General features: G+C 40.2%; 1 pseudogene; it reads right to left on the minus strand.

The window, feature by feature from the left end:
* Nucleotides 1-1,443: 1,443 nt before the first annotated feature.
* On the minus strand, nt 1,444-15,473 carry LOC143436571 (NADH dehydrogenase [ubiquinone] 1 alpha subcomplex subunit 8 pseudogene; annotated as a pseudogene).
* Nucleotides 15,474-16,478: the final 1,005 nt, after the last annotated feature.

Raw genomic sequence — 16,478 nt, forward strand, 5'->3', positions numbered from 1 at the left:
ATAGCCTATCTGGCATTGTGACTGGATCTTCAAATAGCCATTCCATTGTTTGGTCACTTCAGCGGCTGCTTCAGAATGATGGGAAACACAGTTTACACATCCTATGACCCCCAGGATCATTAAAACACTTACTTCGTCAGATGTCAGTCTATGACTCAAAGCAACACTATGTGCAATGTTACTATGGGAGTCTGTAGTTGCTGTAAGTCTATGGAGGGCAGCTGTGCAGAAGCATTGCATGGAGGAAAAGACGAAACCATATTAAAAAAATGTTTATTCTAGTCAAAACTAAATGCCTCCCACCATGACTGTGGTCTGGTATAATCTACCTCCTAGTGATTAGCTGTCTGGTAACCATGGAATTGTGCCACAAAGAGGACGCATAAAGAGGAACAGATTGGGTGTTCAATGGAAGTTGTAGACTTGGTCAGAATAGTCATATTGCTGTGTCTATGCAAAGCCTTTATTCCTGCTGCCATGACTATTCCATTCAGGACTAAATTTGAGAGCAGTAACTATTAGATTAAGCTGATCAGCATCCACAGTGTAGATCAACTTATCTCATTCTATCTTCCTTATCTGTGCTGATTCTAATCAACATTCATATAGGACACAGTTACCTCCATAGGTTTTGCCCATTCAGGCACGTTAATCTACCTACTCTTCCCTGGACATCCCTGCTCCCATTTTGCCAAAGCTGTTTATTTTAATTCAGTAAAGCCAACTGTCAACTGGTCATAGGAAACTCTATGTGAGGTTAGGGACATAACTTTATGGAGGAAAAGTTTACAGGAATATGATAATTATGGCAGGATAATTTATGGCAACCTCTTTGTATTCAATGTAATACATAGTCTGCTGTGTCTACTACTCTCCTTAAGCAACTGGGATTCAATATGTCTGATGATAGTAAGTTTGTGATACATGTCTCAGATCATAGAGATGTTGGTTGGCCTGTGGTTAAATGTTAAGTCTCTGCTAAAACCAGGAGCAAGCTGAATTCTGTTTATCAAAAAAAAAAAAAAAAAAAAAAAAAAAAAAGGACTAGTTGGTTGTTTGTTTATTTGGGAAAAGCTCCACTATTTTTTGTACTAAAGCACCACTAAAGGTTTGTACTGTGCAGTCAGCATGTTATTAGTGTAATGGACCAGTGTCATGTCTTATGGAAGGAAACAATCAAGTTCTCTGTGGATGGAATTATGATTTAGGGGTGGGTAACTGATATATGTCTGAGATATTGTTGATGTTGTCAGCTGAATTCTAATTGCTTCTGATAATATTTACTGATGAGGTTTTTTTTTTCCTTTAAATTTTTTAATGGACAAGAAATGTATAGAATAATTGCCAAGTCACATAAATTAACTTCTTTGTTAACGTCTGTGATTCAGGAAAGAACACGAGATTGACATGCGTGTTTTTGTCGTCTGTCATCTGGGCACATGACTAAGGTGACCAAGTGTGGACTGTGGATCCATCTTTACACCGGCCAGAAAAAAAAAAGCTTGTGCCGTGCTTGGCAGGTTTCAGATCCCCTTCAATCCAGTCACGGGGCTGGGCTCTGGCCTTGCTCTTAAGTGATACAAAGGAGGATCTGTTTTCACTTTGGTGACCTTAGACAATGGCCCAAGGTCAGGCCTCACCCAGCCTAGTTTGTCCACACAGTTGTCAAACTTTGCCTGCTGTTTGCAGCAGTGACGTAACAACTGCAAGTTGGAAAAATCAAGGCAAGACCAATACTCTGTGAAAGGCTCCGCACAGTGACTCTTTATCTGCCTGAAGAAGTTCAGTGCGCAGCCATTGACTAGCTAGCCCTTTCTTCAGGCAGCGCCTGGGGTCCTTCTTCTCCCATCGGCACAGCATGAACTCCTTATAGGTTTTATCGCACTGAGCCCCATAGTGATGGTAGTGATGGGTGGCAGCTTTAAGCACAGCTGAGCTGAATTTCACCTCCTCCACTTTCAGCTCTTCCAGAGTTGACAGCTCCACTATCCCCTGGCATGATGACCAGATGCCCTCGACCGTGTTGCCTGTCTCCTTCAAGTCCCCTTTGGGTTTCCCCTGATGAGTTTTTAATTTTAAAACTTTTTATGTGTATGTGTATTTTGCCTGAATGTCTGTTTGTGCACCACCAAGGAGACTGGAAGCAAATGTCAGATCCCTGGAGATGCGTGTGAGCCATTTCATGGATGCTTGCAATTGTTACATGGGTCCTCTGGTAGAGCAGCCAGTGCACTTAGCTGATGAACCATTTCTGCAGTCCATGATGAATATTTAAAACAAAACAAAACAGAACAAAAACAGTACTTACCAGTTCAACAGATGAATATGAGGGGGATATTGGCTTTCTCAAGCAATGAAACCACGTTAGAATAACATCTGTAATTGGAGTCACCATCTGGATAAGTTAGCAGTAATACGCTATCATTCTTCGAGATCCATCTGTCTTTTGTGCAGGCTAAATTGGAGAGTTGGTGGGGGGTGTGGTGGGAAGCATCACCCCTGCATCTTCCAAGCCCTTGCCATCACAATCTCCACAACCCCTCTAGGAATGTGGCAGCACATTGTTTCAGTATTTTCATAGGTAGGAACTACTTTTACAAGTTTCCACCAGGGCTTTCCTATCACGGTTTCTTTACTGCACGGAACATGGAATCAGTGTGTGGATTCTGCTAATTGCTCAGTGTATTCGCTGTAATTTTGCCTTCTAACTGAGACAACAACCACAGGAGGGGTTCAGAAATCCATAGAAGCCACTGAGTTATGAATCTGAGCTAAAACTTCATTGATCATCTGACTTCTACAAGTCCCTATTGGGCCTCCCACAGTAATGTTTTGAGTTTTCTGAGATAGAGTGTAGCAATATTCAAAAACTATTCTCCTTTTGTCAGAGACTAGTCATCTAGGTAAAAGATCACAGGTCTCTTAGGAGAAAGATTAATGGTATAAATGTTTGGAGAAAGTAGCAAAAGCTTCTTAAGGACTTGTCCCTCACCTTTGTTCAAAGGGTTCAGGATCTGTCAACTTGATTGAGCCCAAAGGTTAACTAAAAGGCTCTGACTCTGTCTTAGGTTGCCAAAGCTGCCATAGCAAAATAAAACAATGGTAACTTAAACACTAGGCATTAGAAGTCAAAGATCAATATGCTGACCGATCTGACTTCCTCTAAGGTATCTGTTCTTGTTCTCTAGATGACTAGTGTGTTAGTCAGCTTTTCTTTACTATGTTAAAATATAATAAAAAAAAAAACAAGGAAGAATGAAGGACTTCCTTTTGCTTTCATTTCACAGACTACTGTTTTTGCTCATTTGATTTCTTTGTCTCTGTGCCTGTGGTAAGGCAAAAACAACACAACATTAGAAATGGTCTAGTGGAGGAGGCTGCTTACCTCCAGGGAGAGGGAGAGGGAGGGGAAGGGGAAGGGGAGAGGGGAGGAGAGGAGGAAGGGGGAGGGGAAGGGGAGGGGAGGGGGAGGGGAAGGGGAAGGGGAGGAAAGAGGAAGGGGATTAGGGGGAGGGAGAGGGAGAGGAAAGGGGGAGGGAAATTGGGGGAGGGGAGGGGGAGGGGGAGGGAGAGGGAGAGGCGGAGGTGGGGGTGGAGGCAGAGGCAGATGGAGAGAAAGGGAGACTCAATCCATTGATGTTCTCAGAGTTCTCTATGATGCAAACATCTTCAGAGAACCCTTCCTCAGCACTGCAGCATTGGGATCCAGGCTTGAACACGTCAGTGTTGGGGGTAAATTTCAAACCCAGACCATCTACATTCCTACTGTGTCCTCACACGGACTTTTCTATGTACTCATCCATCCCTGGTGTCTCTCTTCTTGTGAGTACAACAGTCATATTGATTCAGGGTTTCACTCCTTAGAGCTCAGACAATACAACCATACTAGGGATCTGGACTTTGCACATGTTTAGGTGATATAATTTACACAAAAAAAGCTCTATTTTGATAATTCAATTTGGACTCTTTTGACCTGATCTAGAACTTTTCCACTAACACAGATCAAGAAAGAATTTCAAAGAATTTTCACCTATTCCTTCCATAAGGACACCACAGTCCGTTAGCTATTATCACAGAGCTTTGAAAGAGACATTGCCATAACCTCTGAATCAGACAATGAAAAACTCCATTCAGGCAATACTGTAAGTGACCCACACCATTATAGAATGAAATTGTGGTTGACTCTATGTCTTAATTATATTCTATTGTTGTTATTAAATACCCTGACAGAAGGAACTTGAAGGAGAAAGAGTTTAATTTTGGCTCACCATTCTAGGAGGTAATAAATTCTATCATGGTGGGGAGGCCATGGCAGTAAGGGCTTTAGGGAAACAATCACATTGTGTTCATACTCAGGAAGCAGAAAACAATGAATAAAGTGCTCAGATCACTATTATTTTATACAGTTCAGTATCCCAGACTAGGGATTGATGATGCCCACACTGCCCAAGGTCTTTCCATTTCAATTAACCTAATCAAGAGAAGTCACCACAGGCACACTCAGAGGCCTGCCCCTCAGACGACTATACCTCTCATCAAGTTGACAGTTAAGATTCATCATTGCACACCACCTTTCAAGGGAAACTATGATGATCTGAAGTGAGTGCTGAGGACAAGAGAAATTTTTAAAAGACTGTGGAAAAAGTTACTTATAAATATCAGTAATGATGATCAGCCAGCTTCGGAGACAAAGATTATAATTGTTCCTAATATTCCTTAATTTTTATGAATGTATAGTTATGTTTTTGTGTATATTAGAATAGTTTTGTCCCCTTATCTAATATAAGTTGTATTAATAATAGTTTATTTGTTCTCAGTTCTTAAGTTGCAAGATATTATCAAAGAACATATGAAAAATAGGTAAAGGTTTGCATCCTTTTTTGGAGAGTTACTTTATTTGGGGTTGTATACAGAGTAGTCAGATGCCGCAAGCTTGAAATGTGCTTTACTTTTGTTATCATGGGGTAAGAAGCTATGTATTGTTGTCAACTTGACAAGGAATGGATTGTCAGTTGTGTGTCTACTAGATTAGATTACCGTTAGGAGTTCTTTACTCAGACACCAACTTAGGTGTTGTGGTGGAACTATTTTCTAGATGGCATTAACATTTACATTTAAGGCCTGGTTGTAGCCTTAGAATTCTCGAGAAATAGGCAGATCTCTGTGAGTTCTAGGCCAAGTCAGGACTAGATAGAGAGACTCTTCCTCAAAATAACAACAATAAACAAAGACAACAAGCAAACAAATGCATAGGGAAAAAAAGCAATAGCATTTATGCTTAGTAGGTTTTGAATAAAGGATATAATTTCTAATAATTTGGGTATGCCTATCCATATCTGAAGGATCTCAAGAGTACAACTCAGTTTTAATATTACTTCAACTACGCAGCAAAATTAACTTCTCTTGAAGCTGGCTGATTATCATTACTGATAGCGCTAAGTACCCCGTTCCACATTTCATTCCAAATTTCCCTTGCCTTCAGATGGTAACGTGCAATAATTAATCTCAGTTATTAATTTGATGAGAGGGGCAACCATCACAGAGACAGGCCTGTGAACATTTTTTAGAAATTCCTGACTTGTCAACTCCACCATAAGATATGCTAGTTTCTTGAAAAAATACTACATAGAGTATATATTAAAATGTCACATTTTTTATATATGCGTGCTATACATACATGCATATGTTTTTGCTATAATAACTCATAGAACCTAGGCAAACGCCAATGCTTAGTATTACAGTTCATGATCAGGGATACAATTAAATGGGGGAATGAAGTGCACAGGGTGAGGTCTGGAAGGGTCCAAAGCACAGGAGCTTGCTCCCTGACACTCTCCACATGTTTCACATTCTTCACCCAATTGAAAGCTCTCTAAGCCACCTGTTCATGAAATTTTAATAACCCAACTTCCAGTCTTACTCCCTTCTCTAAGGCCAGGCTGGTACCAAGAATTCCTGCCTCTAAGTGGTCTTTCTTGGTAATCAGCTGAAACTGTCTGTAGCTGCACCCCCTTCAGCGCCGCCCCCACCCCCACCCCACCCCGTCACCTCATTGGAATAGATTCCAGTGGCCAGAGAGCTTTCTGAAGGGGTCCATTGTGATGAACCAAAGACATATCAATTATTCAGGAAATTCCAAGGATCTCAAGAATCTTTATGCCAGGAACCCAAGGCCAAACCATATACGTATATATTTATATATTTATCACTCTGAAGTAGTATTATAGTGTTTTTTGGTTTCTCCATTGTACCCCCTTGAACTTCTTGGTTTCTGTTTTGTTCCAGTGTCTGGATCTCCAGCTTCTTATTGATTGTTAGTGCCTGCCACCCTCCACCAAAATTCTTCCGAAGAAGTCCTTTGATTAAGGCAGCTGAAATTGTCTTTTGCTGCTTGCCATTAGGGCCTAGCTGACATACCTGAAGAACTCCAGGGAGGGCATTACCCAAATGGGACCTAGAGTACTGTCTGCATATGTCATTATGTGGAGTGTGTTTGCACTGTTTCACGTGGGTGTAAAATTACAATTTACTTCCCTAATAAACCCTTCAACAATGAACCTGCTCCCAATTTAGCTGTACATTATTATAGCTAAATATTGCTTGCTACAAAAAAAAACCTTGTTTGGCCTCATAAGAATACAACATTGAAATCTACTGGAGAAAAGCAAAATGTGTCCTAAAGTCAGGAGAGAAATTCACTGTGTTTGTGTTTCAGGGTTGGTTTTATCTGCATTGTTCTCTGTAAGACAGGAATACCTCATGGACATTTGACTACTGTTTAATGTTATCAGACAAATATTGTCCTAAAAAAGCACATTCTGTGCAAAACATTTTTCTGCTTCTTGGGTATGCTTAGTGGTTGCTGAACTGAGGTCACATTAGGTCACTTGATTAATGAACTGTTTTATTTGGATGTGAATAATGCACCATGTTATAAGATCCATATGTAGTGCATTACAGGGGCATAAAACTTACCTTGCTACAGAATGAAAAAAAAAATTAAAGCATCTCTCTTGAAAAACATATATCACACTGAACAAAAAGCATGTGGCTATTTCTGCTATTTAAGAAATGGATAATTTTCATGCCAGATTTGTTTAGTTTTGATGTTAACTCCTATATGTGTATGTGTGTGTTCATCAAAGGTAACTTAATGTATGATGTGTGCCTCTCAGTCTGCTCAGACAAGTTGAAAAGAGCCAAATGGCTGGTTCTGATAACACATGGTAGCTATAACTATAACCTGCTTGCTTGAGAAGGAAAAAGCTAGAAACTGGAAAGTGTAATGATAATAAAACAGTAATGGGAGATGAGAGGCTGTTTGTCCATGTGTTATCAGGCAGTGGGTATGTGGGTGGGTGGATAACAGGTAAATGATAACTCCATTGGATAAAGGTTTCGGAGCGACAGAACTCCTCAAGGTTCAGAGCCACCTGATGGGGTGGGCGTGAATGCTTTGGTCAGTGTGAATTTCCCATCTAATGTAACTAGTAAGAAGGACCCAGGCTGATCAATGCCTTCAATCTGTGTCTGCCTGCTGCCTGCTGCCTGCCTCAGTGGTCCCTCCCATGCTTGTAGTCTTATTATTTCATTTTATTGAATATTTCCCTGTTCGAAATGATGTTGTTTATTATGTATTATTTCAGAGAGTGGGCTCCTCATTGGACCATTTTTTTTATAGTTGCAAACATAGATCAGTGTTTGGTACATGTGAAGAACTCAAGAAATATGGGCCAGTGAGATGGCTCAGTGGATAAGAATGTCTGCTGCACAAGTGTGAGGATCTGAAATTGAATCCTTATCACCCATGTAAAAACTAGGTGTGTCTATGCGTGCAGATATAACCGCTAAACCTGTGCAAGGTGATGGGGGGGGGGGGTTACTGGTCGCCAGCCTAGTTTCAGGTTCAGGAAAAAACCTTGTCTCAAGGAAATGAGGTATTAAATGATACAGAAAAACATCCAGTGTCCTACTTTGCCCTCTACATGTGTGCATGGACACATGTGTGTATAATACATACATATACTCATGCACAACCATACACAACAAGAGAAAATAACAGCAGAAGAACTCAGTATATATGTATTCAAAATTAAATCTAAAAAGAGGAGAGGTAGCAGTCTACTTTGTCTGTGATAGGCATAAAATCATCTAAGCAACTTGACGGAAAATGCTGGACACAGAAGAAACAGCATTATTGTATTGCATTATTTTTGTATTTTTTTTTTAAATATTAAAGACATGTTTATTGGGAAGCTGTTCACTGGCCCCAAAGACTGAGGCCAGAGAATTTGCCATGGGGATGGGGAGGACAGAAAACAAGAAAGGGCCTGCTTGCAGAGAGAGAAGGGGAGAGACAGAGAGATGGAGAGTGACGAGAGAGAGAGAGAGAGAGAGAGAGAGAGAGAGAGAGAGAGAGAGAGAGAGACTGAGACAGAGAGGCAGACAGAGAGAGATGGAGAGCCTATTTTTGTATTCTTTATACTACTTATAACAGTAATGATGATGATGTAATAATTACCACAAGATAAATCTAATCAACATTCCTAGTAAGTAATTTGCATTGCCTATTTTATTCAGTAACTTCAGTAAGTTTTCACAGTAAAGTTTCACGAACTTGGCTCAAGAATTAATTGTACCAATTATTTAAGGGAAATAGCCTACATGGCTGGAGAAAAAGTCTCCTTTGAAGCTGTGGTCTATTACACAAAATACCCCAGTTCTAGCTGTGGGATACTTCTTTAGGAGTTGTTGGTCAGAAAGGCCACAGAACATCGCAAAACCCTATTACTAAAGATATCATAAACCTTGGTTGTATGATGTATAGAAATCAAGCTGGAACTGAACTGGAAGCTTCTGCAAGTTACCGGCTAGCTTTCACGGTGCTGAAAGATGCTATGAAGGCTACTTAGGGAGAGAAGCCATCAGTGGTCCCACCCAGCTGTCTACCCTGTAAAACTGTAATACTATCATGGTGGTTAGGCAAGATGTGCGCCAGTGGCACAACTGTTATGTGGGTAACCAACCATGCTCCGATTAAAGGCCTGCTCAACAGGAGAGGATCAATACTTGCTATTGTAAGAGCTCATGACAGAAAAAGTCATAGAATCTGGTGGAGCCACTTAATTGTGTTATTTAGTTGAATTGACAATGTCAAACACACACACACACACACACACACACACACACACACACACAGAGCTTAATTAGCACTCTTTAGTCAAAGGCAGACACTTACAGTTGCGCCAAGTGTTAAGGATAAGTGATGGCTTCATGCTTAACCTTAAAGAAGACATTCATATCATCTTCCTCAACAATTGGTGGGACACTGTGGAAGACAAGATGGAAAGATTGTCGCAGCTGGAAAGTAGGGAGATCTATGAAATTCTCACAGTAATCTAGTAATACACAACTAGGGATGACTCTTACATAAGCATGTCCCATCAAAAAGCCAGTAAGGATAGAAGATGGACTTGGGACCCTACCACTCAGTGCTGAACTATTTCTTATGCAAAGACTCGGGGAAAGGAGAAGTCATGGCCTTCTGTTGAGCATTCACTGATAACCACACTAGGTTCTGATAGATGACTGGTTTAAACTAGTTAAACTAAATGTTTCACGTGGGAGTAGATAGGAGAGGGTGGGGAAAAAGAATAACCATAGTACATTACCTGCTGCATGCATGAAATTGTCAAATAACAATAAAATATATTAAAATGTGAATTAAAAGTTATATGTTACTAATGTCACTTTGCATAATAATTATGACTTAGAATTAGGAAGCCATGGCACTGGCTCAGTGTTAAAATTCTCCAGGCAACAGTTTATACTGAACAGAGTCAGAATGCTCTGTGGGACCCCATAGTACCTACTGGTCCTCACTAGAAAATCCATTTTCTCTGAATGTTAGAAAGATAATATTTTTCTCAGAAAATTCCATCTTGGTAGAATCTCACATGCTCCCTAATTACTTGACAGAATTTTATTGTACATCTTTAATAAAATTGTTCTTTAGGGCAAGTACATGTCACAGTTAGTTTATTCATAAATTCTAGCATATATAGGCTTGATTTTTGTTGTTGTTGATGATGATACTGAAGATGATTCTAAAAACATTTATTAGATATTCCTAAGACATAAAGTTGCCAATTACTTTCAATACAGGAATAAAGACAGCATAATATTTGACTTCAAGGAACTCTTAAGCAGCTGAGGCAGGCACATGCAGAGACAATTACATTGATTAAAAGAAATAAATAGACCTCAAATTAGTTTTGCCTGGAAGCATTCATATTTTTTGCCCTGAAAACACAACTCTTTGTGGAACTCTGTCATGGTCTTATCTAACTTCCTACAGGTCATTATGACTATGCAAATATTCCTTTAAAATCTGTTACATCAGGAGCAGATAACCCAGATTTCTTAGTAATCCATAACCTGCACCAATCCTGGGGTCCGCCTAACAGATAATTCAAGTCTACATCTCCACATAGAAGACCAGTGGCCACCCCAGACTCAACATTCCAGAAGCAACCTCGTGAGCTTTGATGTCAAATCTCTCCTGCCTTTTGCTCTGTACTTGACATCTTTCTCTCCAATCCAGCAAATTCTGCTGGCTTTCCTTGCAGAATATATCTCTCACTTAACCACTTCTCTCTAGTTCTACTTCAACCTTCTAGTCCAGGATCTCACATGCAGTGCTGTATTCTTTTAGCTTGCCTCAGAGATGGAGTACTGGCTATTTTAAGGTTGTTGTCTTGTGCTTCAGCTCTGCTGCAGGTCTCAGGGGCTACTGGCTCTCATGGAGATACACTGCCTTGGATCTTACCGGGTTTTCACTCTTCTTTGTTTGTTTGTTTGTTTGTTTTTGTTTTTTGAGACAGGGTTTCTCTGTATAGCCTTGGCTGTCCTGGAACTCACTCTGTAGAACTCAGAAATCCACCTGCCTCTGTCTCCCAAGTGCTGGGATTAAAGGCGTGGGCTACCACTGCCCAGCACTCTTGTGTGTATGCATCTGGGTTTGGGAACACTGTAATTCCAGTTGCTGATATCTTGTCCTTGTGTTTGCTGGGTAGGTGTTTTGTTCCTTGGTTTCTGTTGCTCTCCCTGGTTCTTAGGAGAGTGTTGGTAGTTAGGGAATTCTTCTGGGATTCTGCTAGGCACGGCCACTGGGGGCTCGGAGTAAATGTTTGTCTCCACATTGGAAGCTGACATTTAAGAATTGGGGTGTGGCTGAGGGAGGAAATCAGGTTATTTTTTTTAAGCCAGGTTCTTCTTAGTCTCCTGGGAATAGGGGTTGAAGGTGCAAAGAATCTACAACAGATAGTCTGCTACAGAGCTGGGGATGAGACTGGGGGATTGGATTGGGAGGAGAGGAGAGAGAATAAAGACCTGAATCTCACCTACCTCATTTGCTAACCTACTTGCTTGTCTTTCAGGCTTGGCTTGTGACTTTCCAGGGAATGCCTGCTGGAGCTGAGGTCTGGGATAATAGTGTGAATGAGGTTGGAAGAGTTGATCTACCTGATCTGCTATCGATGGGGACAGAAGAAAAGTGAGGATCTACAGTCTGTTTATCTGCTTCCCTGACTATAAGAGGTCAGGGGGTTCTGAGAGAATGGGCTTCAGTTTTAAGCTTTCACAGATGAAGTGGTGAAAATGTTGATTCTTCCTGAAGTCCTTCTCTTGAAACCAAGTCTTGAATTTATGGCCATTTCTTTTCTCCTTGATAGAGACTTACTTCCCACCCAGGTTTGTCTGACCTGATGATGGAAGGTAGGGACATGGGGTCATCCTGAGTGATGAGGGGTTATAACCACTGTGAAACTCCCCTCACTGGTTCGCTGCATGCCGAAGCTTCCATTCACAGGTATTGATTTTCTCACAGGAAAATTCTGACCATTTCTTCCAAGGGGTTAGTTTTGTTTGTTTGTTTGTTTGTTTTGTTTTTTGTTTTTTTTCTTGTAAACAACTTCTCTGTTAATCCCCAAAGAATTTTAGTCTTTATTTAGAGACTTCAAAAATCGTGTGTCCTATAATAGGCCCCTCAAGTTCAAAAGAAAAGGGAGCAGAATAAAATGAAAATAATATTTTATACTAACCATCATGTTTTAATACAACCTACAACCAGTATTAAAATTCAAGAGATTTGGGAACAGTTGGTTACATGTGATTTTTTGGGGGGGAGGGGGTGTGGCATTGCTGTATGGGCTGTAAATCCCAATGCATGATGTTTCAAGTTTTATTTAAAATAGTTAGTGAAGCAAGTTTTCCCCTCTATTTTAATGAGATAGGATGAGTAGGAACATCATCTGTAATACGTTGGACAGTGTCTGGAAGAAGTAATGCTGGACAGAAAGGGTGATCAGAGCCCAGATATCTGAGCATGGACTCAAAGTCTGATTTGCCAAGAAATCATGTTTCTCCTGAAAGTAAAATAGAGAAGGGTTCTGGAAGCCTCCAGCTCCCATTTGGTTTTAGTAAGAGAAGAGATGAAATCCATCACAAGCAAAAAGAAACAGGAGCCTATCTGATGTCACAAAGCTCAAGGCAGATTCTACCAGTCCTCCTGCCAATTGCTCTTGGTTGATGCGCTTTTGTTTATGTAAGTGTAACACTGGGCTCCACCAGCCTTCTGATTGGTCTATAGAGGTTTCAGAATTCTAAGAGGGGTGTTATTCAGTTCCCAGGGACCTAGCCTCTTGTCACTTTTTTTCTCTACTCTTTCTATCTTATTCATTATGTCTTGAATTTAGTTTTTATTAAAGCAATGGAAGCAAAAGTTTGGGATTCAAACAGTAAAAGGTTTATGATGAAAACTACGTGCAGCCAGGAATATAGCTCAAAAAACCTAAGAGCAAGAGCAGTGGGTCTCAGCTTTCTTAATTCTGCAAGCCTTTCTATTGCTGTGATGCTTTAATACAGTTCCTCATATTGTAGTGACACCCCATCCACAAAATTGTTTGCTACTTTATAACTGTAATTTTGCCAATGTTGTTAATTGTAATATAAAAAATATCTAATATGCAAGGTATCGGATATGCAAAGCACAAAGGGGTCATACCTCACCCATTCAGAATTACTGGAATAGAGATGAAGAAAGAACATTCTAATCCTGTTCTTGCATCTTGTGGTCTTGGAGTGCTGACTGCTCATTGGCTAATTCCTGCCAGCCACGGGAGCCTGGGCAATGTCTTCATTTCTGGACAATGATGAAAGTAGCCCAATAATCATCTATTCAGGATGTGTACAAGTGCTCTTGTGAAGGTGAAATGGGGTGCTTTTTAAAAGCACCAAGACAAAGAAGGCAGCATATAATGGGCTCCAGACTATTTTTCCTTTTTCTATTCAATTTCCATTCTTTACACATTATTCAAACTATGCTCTCCTAAAATTGAAATTTATTTAATGAACAATTATTAATTATCTTAAGTAGCATTTTAATAAAAGGCAAGACTAATTCAAAGCATTTTAGGTGTTTTAAATGTTGGTGACTCCATGAATAGGATTTGGTGACAGGTGGGTAGAAAAGAATACTTCTCCATTTCTCAGAGTTTATACCAATGCAGTTGCCTGTTCAACTTGGCAGGCCTTGGGGATTGAGGTCTTTTCTAAAGTGCTCAGGGTCTTTCTTATGTCTACAGTAGGTCTGAAGGTGGCTCCTTTCTCAGGAAGATATTGTAATCTTCATGAATCTCTATGTAAGCTGGGAATCTGGTTGCTTCAGACCACTGTCTTCCTGTGGTACAAAGGGTCCTAGTGATGTGTACAAGCTTCCTCACTCACTGGGTTTATCTGCAGCAACCTCTGTCAGTACTTAAGGAATGAATATCTCCCTCCTAGATTCTACATTATATATATATATATACATATCTACACACACACACACACACACACACACACACACACACACACACACACACACACACACATATATATATATATATATATATATATATATATATATATATATATATATATATGATGCTACATGTTCTGATAGGTCTTCACCAACTCTTTCCTTCTGTACTTGATCCATCAATGGATGGAAAGTAAATTCACTGATTCCTTGGAGACACCATCAGGGCCAAGGAAACAGGATGCTTTTCTATATTGGAGCATGTACCTCAATCCTCTGAGGAGAAACTTAGAAATGCTGATTCAGAGATGTTGGTACCTGAGAGACATTTCTGGCCTCTTCAGGGAGCCGGTCAGCACAGTGCACCTGAGAGTCAGGCTGGGCTTGTCTTGTGGGTCCAGGACACAGAAAGGGAAGGTGGGAGGTATAGACCACCTTTGGACAGTGCTGACCCACAGAAGCCCAAGTGTGATGGTATTTTCTCAGTTTCTCCTCTCCATCCATCCATAATCTTCTCCTTTCGGGTTCCTCATTAAAATAAAAATCATCAACCTTCTATTAATGTGGCTTTCTGTGTTTCATTTCCTTTGTTGGTTAAAATGGGCTTCCACTGAAACACTTTGCAAGGTTTCTATATAGCACACCCATTTTGAACATTTTGTTCCTATTAACATAAAATATTATTCTCATTTCCCTCTGTTAGGAGGAAAGTGGAAAAAAAGCATTATAAAAATTTTAAAAAACTCTTTTTGTTATAAAGAATATATGAATGATTTATGAACATAATAAATGCAAGTTTCTTTGGTCAACATTATGAATTTAAAAATAAGACTTCTTTTCAGATTTTTGAAGTGATTTAGATGAAAGTAGGCACTAAAATAACAAAGGAGACCAGGAAATAATGGGAATTCCCTCTTTCCCGCAGAGATGTGGTATGCTCTCTAACCTTGGGAACCCATATATAGTTGCTCCTGGTTGGATCAAGGAAATGCCACATTAAATAACCTGACTCCAGCAGTGTCTCCAGCCCATCTGTTCTGACAGACACATTGTGAAACTCCTTTTGCCATTTTGGTAAATCTTTTTTTTTTTTTTTTTGCACATACCACCAAATCTTACCAGAGAGAGAAAAAAAAAGTTCTTGGCCCCAAGCTATGGCTGTACTTGAATGTGCCTCCCCAAATACACACTGTCAGAAGCTTGACCTTTATTTAAATTCTGATGCTACCAGCATTTGGAGGTCAGACCGTTAGGAGTCAATTAGGGTAAGATGAGGGTGTGAGGCTGGGGCCCATAAATTGGAATTATTGGACTTATGGCAACAGTGACTGGAGTTAGCATGTCTGTTTTGTCTTGTTTTTACGGTCTCTGCCATGCTCTAATGCAATGGGAATGAACTCAACTGTGGCCCACATGATACTGGTTTTAGAATCTTTAACTTTCCAGGCCCCAGAACCATGTACCAAACAAAAATCTCCTTAAAACAAAATAAGTTAACTTTTGAATATTCAAGTAAGCAACAGAAAATGAGCCAAGCCACCTATGTTTGGTGACTTACCTCACCATTGTTATCTTCTCCAGAACATACCAGAAACTCCCTCTCCTGCCACACCATGTTTAGGCATCTCATGAGATCCTTCCACCTCTGTAGATTGACCCGTTATAGTTCCCTGAGATGGTCTTCTGCAAAAAGAAGCTTCATTGATGAGGGATGAGAGCTACACTTACCTGTGGATATTAAGGCAAGTATTTAGGATGCAGTTAGGAACTGTGCAGGTTTAGCAAAGTGGTGGTAGGTTCTCCTATAAGATCCTTACCTTACTAGATTCAGGAAGTGGGGTAGCTCTCCAGTTCCAAGCTTGATTTCCCTCTTGTTAAAAGCCTTATATCCAATTAGATAGCTTTTGGGTAATGGCAAGATACGTGTGCCACTAATGTACTTTTAGGTATATCTTGACATGTTGGTCATCGTGCTTTCTAGGTGACAGGGCTGGATAGAACCAGGTCTTTTGGTTGCTTCCTTTCCTTGGAAGCTTGCATAGCACCTTCTGAAAGCACAGAAAGTAAACGTCGGGGAGAAAGCTCTCGGGTAAGATCCAGGTTAAGTTTATATTATTTTGGGTTTAATAATTTTATCTTCTTTTATTTTTTGAGAATGTCATAGATAAGTACATCTCTCCCATTCCTCATTTTTTTCATATTCCCCTCCCAAATTCACTTTCTCTTCTTTAATTATTGTTGTTGGGTGCATATACACAAGTGCATATGTATATACAACCTAATGCATCCATTTGGCTTTGCTCATAAGTACATGGGTCTAGGGATAACCACTTGTGATTGGACAACTTATGTGGGAACTGGTTCTTGATTCTTCCTCTCTTAGCAGCCATTGGCCACCTGTAGTTCTTCATCTAGGGATGGGAGCATGTAAAATTTCCTCTGTCCACTTTGGCATGTCAACTTACGGTATTGTCATTATGCTGATCTTTTTAGGGAACCATATTGCTGAGAGTTCACAGGTGCAGCTTCCCTGTTATATATATAGAAGACATTCTCTCATAGCAGACATCCTGGACATATGGCTCATTCAGTCTTTCCATGCTGTCTCCCATGATTGTTC

This window comes from Arvicanthis niloticus, chromosome 23 (genome assembly GCF_011762505.2).
Source record: "Arvicanthis niloticus isolate mArvNil1 chromosome 23, mArvNil1.pat.X, whole genome shotgun sequence".
NCBI lineage: Eukaryota > Metazoa > Chordata > Mammalia > Rodentia > Muridae > Arvicanthis > Arvicanthis niloticus.